This window comes from Ovis aries, chromosome 22 (assembly GCF_016772045.2).
Source record: "Ovis aries strain OAR_USU_Benz2616 breed Rambouillet chromosome 22, ARS-UI_Ramb_v3.0, whole genome shotgun sequence".
NCBI lineage: Eukaryota > Metazoa > Chordata > Mammalia > Artiodactyla > Bovidae > Ovis > Ovis aries.
The window spans coordinates 11,567,246-11,578,851 of record NC_056075.1 but is presented as its reverse complement, the minus strand read 5'-3'; positions in this window follow the sequence as shown (position 1 = coordinate 11,578,851).

The following is an 11,606-nucleotide window of genomic DNA, read 5'->3' as shown; positions in this document are numbered from 1 at the left end:
CTGACGGCAGGACTCAGCCAGCAAAAGCACCCTTCCAAAGTGGCTCCCACTCCAGGGGATCAGCCTGACACACCAGTACACCCACATATTCAAGGTAAGGCCTACTAGACAGCTAGGTGAGGGACCAGATCCACCCACTAGAGTATCCACACGAGGCTCTGCCAAGTCACGTAGCTAGCTGGCCTCAGAATAAACCCTGTCCACCAGGATGTCTGCATCAGCAGCAGCCCAACCACAAAAGAAAGGGTCCACGCAGCCCACACTGGGGATACCTCTGAACACCTAGTTCTGGTAATCAGTGGGTATTGTGCCACTGGTCCCCACAGGACAACTCCTACCTAAGGTCACTCTTTTAAGACCTGGAGAGATATATATATACAAAGAGTTAGGTGAAAATGAGGAGGCAAAAGAAGGCATTCCAAACAAAAGAGCACCTGGGTATCAGAAAAGGGAACTAAGCAAAACAGAGATAAGCAGTTTACTAGATACAAAATTCAAAACAGTAGGCCTAAAGATGCTTATCAAACTTAGGAGAAAAATTGATGAACTTAATGAGAATCTCAACAAAGAGATAGAAAATATTAAAAATAACCAATTAAAATTGAAGAATATTAAAAATGAAAAACACAGTTGAGAAAATCAACAGCAGATTAGAAAATGCAAAAGATGGATTAGCAATCTAGAAGACATGGTAGTGGAAATCACCCAATCAGAGCAGGAAGAAAAAATTTTTTTTCAATTTTTTAATTAAAAAAAATTTTTTTTTTTTACTTTACAATATTGTATTGGTTTCACCATACATCAACACGAATCCGCCACGGGTGTACACATGTCCCCCATCCTGAACCCCCCTCCCTCCTCCCTCCCCGTACCATCCCTCTGGGTCATCTCAGTGCACCAGCCCCAAGCATCCAATATCATGCATCGAACCTGGACTGGCGATTCATTTCATATATGATATTATACATGTTTCAATGCCATTCTCCCAAATCATCCCACCCTCTCCCTCTCCCACAGAGTCCAAAAGACTGTTCTATACATCTGTGTCTCTTTTGCTGTCTCACATTTCTTTTTTTTCATGAGGATAGTTTAAGAGACCTCTGGGACAACATCAAGCAAATGCTAATATTTGCATTATAAGAAATCCAAGGGAGAAAGACAGAGAAGTGACATAAAACCTATTTGAAGAAATAATGGTGAGAACTTTCCTAATCTGGAGAAGGAAACAGACATCCAGGTCCAGGAACACAGAGAGTTCCAAACAAGATGAACCAAAGAGGTCCACACCAAGACACATTAATTGAAATGTCAAAAGTTAAAGAGAGGGCCTTAAAACTAAGAACAGAAAAACAACTAGTAGTGCATAAGAGAATCTCATAAGACCATCAGCTAGTTTTTAGGACAAATTGTATAGGGAAGTAGGGGCTGGCATGATATATCCAAATTTCTGAAAGGAAAAAAGTGCAATTGAGAATAAGCTACCCAGCAAGGTTATCATTCAGAACTGGAGGAGAGATAAGAGGTCTCTCAATTAAGCAAGAGCTAAATGAGCTCATTACGCTGACCCAGCCTCACAAGAAATGTTAAAGGGACTTCCTCAAATGGAAGAGAAAAGATCATAAATAGAAACAAGAAAATTATAAAAGAAAAAAGTCTCAATAACAAAGGAAAACATATAGCAAATATAGTGGATCAACCACTTAACAAAGTTATTATGAAGCTTAAAAGACAAAGTCGTAAAATCATCTAAATCTAAAATAATGATCTAAGTAATACACAAAATGAAAAGATGTAAAATATGATGTAAAAGGCACAAAACTTGGAAGGGAAGGAGTAAAAATGTAGTGCTTTTAGAACGTATTTGAACTGCAGTTAACATTAACTTAAAACAGACTTAAAACCATGAAATTAATATTATATATTGCAGTTCATATTATATCATATTATATATGAACCTCATGGTAACCACAAACCAAAATCTATCACTGGGATGTACTATACAGCATAGGGAAGAGAGTCAAGAGCGTCACAGCGACTTTTTGTGATGATAGACAAATACTAGACTGGTGGTGATCAGTTCAGAATGCATATAAATCTCTAATCATTACATCATATATCTGAAACTAATGCAATATTGTGTGTCAATGTACAGAAACCAAAAATATTAGTTAGCCAAGCTAAAGTGGGTATGTGAGAGAGAGGGTATGTTCCAGATAGAGGAAATAAACATTCAGAGGCAAAAGGAGTCGTGGCATATTTGGGATTTTGAAAGTTGTTCAGAATGGCCAGACTTCTGGACAATGAACTATCTATGTTTGTTGAGAGAGGACATACTGGGCTGTTGCCTTGCTTCTGGTTGCATATTTGGCTGAGTGTTTATGTCATCTACTGAGGACAGAATGGTAGAAGAAAAGCAGAAAGAGAGGAAAAGACAAGAGTTTAATTTAGGCTATGCTGAGTCCTATGAGTCTGACATCACTCTGGAGCTGCTAAATCATCATCGCCCCTCACCTCCACTCATCTTTACCTGCCAATCCACAAGAACAAACAAATGCTTCACTACCTACCTGTGTCTTCTCTCAACAACTAAGAGCTAGTTTTGCATGCTAAGTCACTTCAGTCATGTCCGACTCTGTGTGACCCAATGGATTGTAGCCCACCAGCCTTCTCTGTCCATGGGATTACCCAAGCAAGAATACTGGAGTGGGTTGCCATGCCCTCCTCCAGGGGATCTTCCAGACCCAAGGATCAAACCTGAGTCTCATGTCTCCTGCATTGGCAGGAGGGTTCTTTATCACTAGGGACACCTGGGAAGTCCAAGGCTCAAGTTTAGAAAATATTCAATGATGACCACAGCCCATCCATGCCATCCCATGTTTATCTCTAGTTACCACTCTGTGCTGCAACTTGCTCTCTGCTTGTTTGTCTCAGTTAGTTAGTTAGTTAGTTAGTTAGTTCAGTCGCTCAGTCGTGTCCAACTCTTTGCGACCTCATGAATCGCAGCACGCCAGGCCTCCCTGTCCATCACCAACTCCCGGAGTTCACTCAGACTCATGTCCATTGAGTCAGTGATGCCATCCAGCCATCTTATCCTCTGTCGTCCCCTTGTAAATTCTCTAAGCAATGGGAAGGTTGTGGTTGATGGTGTTACTGTTTTTGAAGCAGGAGCCTTAACAAATGTGATCTATTCTTTTATCACTCATTTTTTAGTTTTATTTTTCAACCCTTATGCTAGCAGGAATTCCTAAAGCTATGAGACGATTCACTTCTTTCCTTCTTATCCTGTCTTCCTTCTTAATACAATAGATACTAAATCATAACACATAATAGCTAATAGAACCACTTAAAACACTATCTCACACAATCTTTGCCTTTCTTTTGCTTCTCCATGTTTAACGACTGCTAAGTGGGTACTTAAAGTTTAATGAATGGTTGATTACTTGCATAAAAAAACAGAGTGAATAAAGTAGCATTTTAATAGCTTTTTAGGAGGGAACTGTTTTGGGGTAGGAAAAGTGAATCTATACATTACACTTTGGAAGGCTGCATTGCAACAAAGAATTCACTAAACTGTTGTTCCCATAAACCAAACAGGAATTGGAGGTTTCAGGACAGAGAGGAGGAGATAGAGTAAGAAGGAGAGGATGCAGTTGAAGCATCTGGTGGAAGAAAGATGCCCAGTGAGGAATCTTGAAGGTGAGTTGACTGGGTATTTTTAAAAAAATAGAACTATCTACTATATAATTTTGATTTATGGCACCGGTTTAGTGTACAATTTCTGTTTCCCATCCCATCTGTGGGTCTAGAGCTATCCTCAACTGCCTTATGTGAACCTTTTTTGTGCAAATTCATTTCTTCTCTGGATCAATGTAGAAGTAAAAAAATAACTAAAATAGTAAAAAAAAAAAAAAAAAAAAGGTAAAGATCCATAAAATACCAAAGGAAGGTAAGTCCTGAGGGATTCACCAAGTCTTGGGTGTCTACCAGGTACGGATGAGCAGTTGAAGTAATTTCACTTAACTCTCTGAGATGGTTAGTTTTATGTGTCAGTTTAATGGGACCACATAGTAACTAGATATCTAGTTAAACATATTTTTGGGGTGTGTCTGTGAGGATGTTTCTGAATGAGAGTAACATTTAAATAGGAAAACTGTAAAATAGAATGCCCTCCCCAGTGTGGATGGGCCCTATACAATCTTTTGAAGGCCTGACAAAACAAAAATGCTGAGTGAGTCTTGCTCTGGGTATCTTGTCTTCAAGCTTGAACATCACCCTACTCCTGTCTTTGGACTCGACCCAAACTGAAGCTTCCATCATTGGCTCCCCTGGATTTGCAGCTTGCTGACTGATCCTGGGACTTCTCAGCCACTAAAACCATGTGAGCCAATTCATTATTTTTTATTAGGAAAATTTAATATATATGTATATTCTGTTTCTTTGGAGAACCCAGACTAATACGTACTTTTCAATCTCTGAAACTACAAAGGACCTACTCAAACAAATTTCCTAAGAACTGGCCATAGTAAGTGCTTCTCTTGTGGCTCAGCTAGTAAAGAATCTGGCTGCAATGAGTGAGACCTGGGTTCAATCCCTGGGTTGGCCATAGTAAAGGGGTCTCAGGCAGGGAGCCTGAATAAGCAGGGATCTCATTCGCTCAGTCCAAAAGAATGCAGAGAAGTCACCTGGGCCAATACGAATGCAGTAAGTAAGATAAGACTCTAGGAACAGCTCAAGGCATGCAAAGAAGGCTGCTTATTTTCCAGGAGGAAAATAAATAAAAGGAAAGAGTCTAGGAGTGAAAAAGAACTACCCTGAGAAAATAGAGGGAAGAAAACTGTTCCTGCAGAAGAAAGCTGACAAAAGTACTTGCCTCAGTAGGAGCAGCTTTGTCAAAAACCCCCAGAGGATGAATGGAAATGAGGAGAAAAGGGGCAAGGGGATTAATGCAGAGGGAGGCCAAAGCCCACGAGAACAATAGGTCTGTTGTAGATGGAACTTGAGTCCAAAAGCATGTGGAATGCCCCAATATAAAAGAGGGCAAGAAGCATAGCAAGAGATAGAGAAGAAAGTTTTGTGGAGTGCTTGACAGAGTAAGAAAAACCACCTGAACCTGGTTCACACACAGTTTAAAACAGGAACATGTAACTGAGGTGGCAAAGGAACTCGAGGCATAATAGGTTCCTATGGGCTCTGGGAGAAAGTGCTAGAGCTGTCTTTGTGAGAAAAACAAGGTGAAACCTGAAGAGTGGAATTTGCTCTCTCCAAAGTACTAGGTTGGAGGCTCTTCACTTCTTAATAACGTGACATAGCCACAGTTCTTCTAGTGGCACCAGAAAGTAATTGAAATTGTCTTAAGAAAGGGAAGAAAAAGTTATTAGGAGGATATTGAGTAACACACCACACTCAGGGATAGTTAGACCTCAGGCATGGAAAATAGGAAAATTACAAAAAAAAAATAATAATACCAGCCATACTTTCTCTCCATCCCAGCTTCTGAGAGTTCACTTCCTTTTCACTTCCTTTTTCACATGGTGTGACGTTATAGATAAAAGTCCTTGGCATATATATTTTTCCATATTCTTTTGGTTGTAAGCCACTGAAACCCAAGCCAACCAATTTAGGCTTCAAGAAGGGATTTGGATTAACTACCATGAGGCCACATATTTTTGAACAAAACCTGCTGCTGCTGCTGCGGCTGCTGCTGCTGCTGCTGCTGCTGCTAAGTCACTTCAGTCGTGTCTGACTCTGTGCAACCCCATAGACGGCAGCCTACCAGGCTCCCCCGTCCCTGGGATTCTCTAGGCAAGAATACTGGAGTGGGTTGCTATTTCCTTCTCCAATGCATGAAAGAGAAAAGTGAAAGGGAAGTCGCTCAGTCATATCCGACTCTTTGCAACCCCATGGACTGCAGCCTACCAGGCTCTTCTATCCATGGATTTTCCAGGCAAGAGTACTGGATTGGGGTGCCATTGCCTTCTCTGGAAAAATACCTAATGGGATTGAAATCGCTCAGGAGATTCAGTGCAAAAACAAAAGCAAATTTCAAACGGAGTTCATACTGTATATCCCAATGTATAGATGTTTTAAAATAAATATATTACACTAAAAACCAGAGATAACAGTCCTGAGTTCATTCCAAGTCTTCAGGTCTAGCATCTCTCTCTTCAGGTCAATCAGGTATGCATGCCTCCATGTGCAGAATTTGCAGTGGTATTTATAATGTTACACTTTCAGTTATCAGTGAAAGAAAAAACAACTTATATTAATGACTTGCTGACTGATGGTCAGTAGTTTTATACTTTTTCCACCATATTTACATTTCCCAAATTCTCTACAATAAACATGTAGTATCACATTAAGAAAAATAATTCATATTTTTATAAAATATTTAAATTCACATTAACACAGAGACAAGTGAATAAATTAGCTTTCAAACTTCTACTTTACCGAGCACAGATTCAATAACTTTACTGCGGAGTTTGTCAAGCTCATCCCTAATATACCGAGATATCCACAGTGAACTAAGGTAAAGATATATACCAAGCTGAGTGAGATAAATTGCTATGAAGACTATTGCCTATTTATTCAGCATGTATTTGTTGAGCACCCACTGTGTGTCAGGCTTCAGCTAGATCATAAAGATGCAATAATGAACAATTCAGACATATTCCCAGCCTCACAAAAGTTATATTCTACTATGACAACAAAAGCAAGAGAATTGAAAAACACAATGACAAATTACAAGCACCCAAGGGAGAGAAAAGTTCATCCAGAAGTCTAACACTGTAACATATTTGATGGTTCACGAAGGCCTCTTTTAGGAGGTGACGTTCAAACTAAAGAGGAAACGTGAAAAGAAACGAACAACATATATGAAACCCTGGAAGCAGGAATGTGTTTGCAGAATTGAAAGAATATTAATGCCAAGTGAGTGATGGGAGCAGGTGAAGGTGAAAGTTGTTCAGTCATGTCCGACTCTTTGTGACCCCAAGGTTCTCCACGCCAGAATACTGGAATGGGTAGTCATTCCCTTCTCCAGGGGATCTTCCCAACCCAGAAATGGGAGCAGGAGATGGGATAAAACTTCAGAGAGATGACATCTCTCACCAGGCAAAATCTGAGTGCAGCTACCAAAATCTTAACTTTGGTTTCTGAACAGTTACCTGTGACACTTCTCCAAAGCAGGGCCAATTCCTGGTTGAAGCTGCTGCTTGCTTTAACAATAAAAAACCACTTTCTGTCTGCAAATAAAATGTTTGTCAAGAACACTGCTTCTTGATCTTGAGGGAGAGTCCTCATGTGTGGGGCAGAAGGCGGAAGCCTAGCAAGGGTAAGAAGCGTCAGAAGAAGAAACAGCCAGAAAATCAAACCAAAATGAAAAAAGGAACAGAAATAAAAGCAAAATAATGAAGCTTTAAATAAATTGAGTATATCAGAAATAGATAACATTTACAAGCCTAAATGGTGTGCACATCTTTTTAGTATTTTTTCTCATATAATGCTCTCTTCTACCATTTATTTAATGCTCCTATAATAAAACATTGCTCTATTATTAGGAGAGAGGCATAAATACTAAACATGTAATATACCATGTATGAATTTCTTATGTGCCTGGTGGTATAGAAGAAATGTTGAGTATATCATATGTTAAATGTCTTCTTTTAATTCTCCAAGAATCTGCATAAAAATATAATCATCAATTGAAAAGAAAGATAAAAACAAAGGGAGTGAAGAGACAAATTTCTCCACAATAGTCCTGTCACTCCCAACCACAAACCTTCTTAGGGAGTGGAAAGAACAGAGCCCACCCTCTCTGATATCCAGGTAATGTGTGCAAAATTCTGATAGAAACCCTGGGGCTTGTTGCACATTATGTTAAAATTGCCCTAAGCCGTGCAAACGATTGTTCAGTATCTGGTATCCTCTCTCAGTCTGTTTTATTTGTTTGTTTGTCTGTTTTAAGAAAGATGAAATAAACCAGTGAATCAACTATATATAAAGTGCTCATCTATTCATTGAAATCAAAAAGGGTTATTATTGAAAAACACTGGCACACAATAAAACTGATCTTTCTTTACTGGTTGCTGCCCCCCAAAATTAGCATGAGCTCTGAAGTCCTGGGCCAAAGAGAATTCTGAATTCATTGGAAAGGAAATGCGACACATATCTAAGTCTCAGGCAGAACATTCTATGGCTCTTTTCTGTGATGGATAACACTCTGCAGTGAAAGCTGCCTGTGAAAAGTCTGCCACAAGAAAACAGAAGAGGAGAGATATCGGACATTGACTAATGACTCTACAGTCACTTCCACTAAGCTGAAATCTCTTAAATGGAATAAGAAATTATTATTAAGGAATAACATTAAAAATCCTGCATAATGATAAGAAAGTTTAATAGGCCAGATAGCAGAGAACGTTCAAACCTTCCTTTTTCCTTCCTTTCTCCCAAGGCTCTACAAGGCAGAATGACCAGAAATGGTCAGGCGTTTCTTTCATGTTCTTCCTATTGCCTCAAATAACTGTTTTAACCACTACCTCTAATATCACCTCCCTGATGAAAATCAGTCACACTGATAGTTTGGAACCTGTCGGTGGTTTTGCAAATCTTGGAAAGATCTCAGGACATGACAAGATTCCCGGTTTAGAATCTGAACCCACTGCTTTCCTCTCTTGTTATATGGATCGCCACGTATGAGAAGGGATAGAACTGAGGAGGGTGGGTGAGTGGGGTGTTGTAATACACCAGCTTGGAGCAGTGCTTTACCCAGCCCCTCTACATAGGACAAAATCAAGCCAAAGATGTCTCTTAAGAATCTTCCATTTCATTCACCACAGGACTCCAAATGGCCACAGCTCCTGGAACAGGGGAACAGGGGCCACTAACAAAAAGGCTTCATGTTTCAGGATCTTCATTCCCCCTTCAGTACTTAAACCAGGCTCTGCAGAAGGGAACTCATTAAGTATATGTTGGATAGATTCATTAAACAAAACTGACAGCTAAATTGCAGAATTCATACCAGACCCCTTCGGTTGCCTCGAATGACTTACGGCCCTTGAAATATGGATAGTTATTTCTACCCCCATTTTTCAGCATTAATATGCCTGAAATGGAGCTATCACAGGCCCAGACTCGAGCCTGATAATGCAGTTAACTTTGATAAGGGGAGTCACAGACATAGGAAACCTAGGCCAGTCTTGTGTCCTCAACTTTTTCTCAACTTTATGATCTGCTGAGAATGCATTAGGCCTTGAAGCTTGTATCTCCTTATAGGCCTTTAAGAGAGCACTATTTTATTAATACCTTATATTTCTGGAGAAATAACAGGTTTCTGCCATGGCTTAAAAATAGGGTTTTACAATTTCATGGTAACTGAAAAATAATTGTGCGTCATTCAGTCGTGTCTGATTCTTTGCAACCCTATGGACTGTAGACCGCCAGGTTCCTCTGTCCATGGGATTATCCAGGCAAGCATACTAAAGTGGGTTGCCATTTCCTTGTCCAGGGGATCTTCCCAACCCAGGGATCAAACTTGCATCTCCTGCATTGGCAGGCAACTTTTTTTTTTTTTCACCACTGAGCAACCAGGGAAGCCCCCAAAACTGACTCATTATAAAATACCTAAATGTTACATAATGTATTAAATAGATCATAAGTGACCCAGTGAGCATCCACCTCTAGGTCAGTCTGACGTTTGTTTGTCAAATATCTTATTACAAATATACACAAAGAAAACATGATGGGATTACCCAATTTGTGCACTGACTAAAGTTTTGATTTCTTTTTGAGGATACTATTATGTCCCCATCACAATTTCTGAAGCTGCAGAGATTTAGTCTGTATCAAGCCTTTGAGGGATTGTATTCTTATGTTCACCCAGTGACAGGAGAGTCACAGGATATGTTTGTTTTATGTTTTTATTATAAAAAGCAGTCCTTCACTGAACAGTAAAATAAAAAACTCCTAAAAATGATTACATAAAGCCAAGAAATAGGACCCTGAAAACTTACTCTGCTGAAAGAAGAGACCCCTCTCAGTGGAAAGGAACTGGAGGGGGTCCCAAATGTTGGAAGTTTAGCATGTAGCACCAAACAAGTTTCAGCCTTTCCCCTGGGAGGCTCTCCTATGTTACAGGCAGGTTCTTTACTGTTTGAGCTAGCACACCCAAGGTCTAGCACATCACTCCCCCAAGGGTACTCTCTCTCATGCTAATTCACTTAAGTCATTCAAATTAATTCTAAGGAAAAACAATTTTTAAAGTCTAAGAAGTAGTGCCCCCCTTACCCCAAGGATCACAGCCTTCTTGAGGTTAAGGGGCTTGTGTAACTCAATGAAGCTATAAGCCATGCTGTGCAGGGTCACCCATGATGGTTGGGACACCATGAAGAGCTCTGACAAAATGTGGTCCTGACAAAACGTGGTATTTATGCTCAAAATCCTTGAAGCTAGATTTCAACAGTATGCAAACTGAGAACTTCCAGATGTACAAGCTGGATTTAAAAAAGTAGAGGAACCAGAGATCCAAATATTAATTGGATCATAGAAAAAGCAAGGTGTTCCAAAAAACATCTACTTCTGCTTCATTGATTATGCTAAAACTTTTGTGCGCACCACAACAAACTGTGGAAAATTCTTAAATAGATGAGAATATTAGATCACCTTACTTGTCTCCTGAGAAACCTGCATGCAGGTCAAGAAGCAACAGCTAGAACTGGACATGGAACAACAGACTGGCTCAAAATTGGGAAAGGAGTATGACAAGGCTGTATAATGTCACCTGCTTATTCAACTTCTTTGCAGAGTACACTATGCAAAATGTCGAGCTGGATGGATCCCAAACTAAAATCAAGATTGCTGGGAGAAACACCAACAACCTGAGATATGCAGATGACACCACTCTAATGACAGAAAGTAGCATATAGTAGTATGAGTTGCTCAGTCCTATCCAACTCTTTGCAATCCCATGGGCTGTACCTGCCAGGCTCCTCTATCCATGGGAATTTCCAGGCAAGAATACTGGAGTGGATTGTCATTCCCTTCTCCAGAGGATCTTTCTGACCCAGGGATTGAACGTGGGTCTCCTGTGTTGCAGGCAGATTCTTTACCATTTGAGCTACAGGGATGAAGAGGAACTAAAGAGCATATTAATGAGGGTGAAAGAGGAAAAAAAAAAAGTTGTCTTAAAACTCAACCCAAAAAACTAAGATCATGTCATCCAGTCCCGTCACTTCACGGCAAATAGAAGGGGAGAAAAGGGGAAACAGTGACAGATTTTCTTTTCTTGGGCTCCAAAATCACAGTGGACAATAAGTGAAGTCACTTGAAATTAAAAGATGCTTGCTCCTTGGAAGGAAAGTTATGACAAACCTAAACAGTGTATTATTAAAAGGCAGAGACATTACTTTGTCAACAAAGGTCTGTATCATCAAAGCTATGGTTTTTCCAGTAGTCGTGTATGGATGTGAAAAGTGAAAGTTACTCAGTTACATCCTACTCTTTAAGACCCCGTGGACTATACAGTCTGTGGAATCCTCCAGGCCAGAATACAGGAGTAGGTGGCCATTCCCTTCTCCAGAGGATTGTCCCAATGCAGGGATCGAACCCAGGTC